The sequence below is a fragment of the Alligator mississippiensis genome, chromosome 1, assembly GCF_030867095.1.
Source record: "Alligator mississippiensis isolate rAllMis1 chromosome 1, rAllMis1, whole genome shotgun sequence".
Classification (NCBI taxonomy): domain Eukaryota; kingdom Metazoa; phylum Chordata; order Crocodylia; family Alligatoridae; genus Alligator; species Alligator mississippiensis.
The window spans coordinates 450,846,728-450,847,748 of record NC_081824.1 but is presented as its reverse complement, the minus strand read 5'-3'; positions in this window follow the sequence as shown (position 1 = coordinate 450,847,748).

Genomic DNA, 1,021 nt, shown 5'->3' with positions numbered 1-1,021 from the left:
CCCTGCTTTATTCTTTGTTTCTGCCCTTCAGGGTGAGTGAGTGAGTGAGTGGGTATCTTGGTTCTTATTGTGAATACACTGAAATGCACCATGAATGGACTGTGTATTTCCACACTGACTCAGGGTTTTACCAATGAAAAGGAAAATAAAACGGTCAAAACATTAAAGGATTGTTATGTAAAAGAGAATTAATCGTTTCACTCACTCCTGTCTTTTGTGAAACTATTTGCAAAACCTGAGCACTGAGGCGCTTTTTGTAAAGCAGCACTAGCATTGGGTGGGTGGTTGGGTGTTGTTTTTGTGGTTTTGAGGTGGATTAATATTCATTGGGTACTGGGGATCCCACTGGTGGGGGCCCCAGAACATTGCTCCACCTACACTGCATATGGGTTAATGGGAAATCTTGTGGTGTGTACAAATGCCCTTTGATGTGAGGCTTTGTGGAGGCTTTTTGGAAGTCAAAATATACTATATCAACCAGATCACAATGATCTGCATGCTTGTTGCTGCCCTCAGAGAACTCCAACAGGCTGGTGGTGAGTCATGTTCTTGCTTTAGCAAAGCCACACTGATTTCTCCACATCAAATTTGTTTTACCCATGAACTGGACAACCCCATTTTTACTATCTTTCTACAGATTTCTCAGAAACAGAATTTAGCCTGTTCCCTCTAGTTGCCTGGTCCTGCCCCTGCCTATCCTGAGCCTTTTTTAAAGAGTGGAGTTAACATTTGCAAAACTCCAGTCCTCTGGGACCAAGGTTGTTTTTGGTGAAGGTTGCATGCTAAAGAGTTTGACAATTTGGAGTATGGACTCTAGGGTAAATGCCGTCTGGTCCTGGCAATTGGTTGCTGTTACCAGCTTCAAACCTTATTTCCTGATAGCTCCATATGAGTCAGTTTCTATTGATTTGTCCCCTGGGAGGAGGAGTGGCTCTGGTGAGGAACCTCCCTCACATCTTCTACAATAAAGACAGATGCAAAGGATTAATTTCATTCTTTTGCAGTAGGCCTAACTTATTTC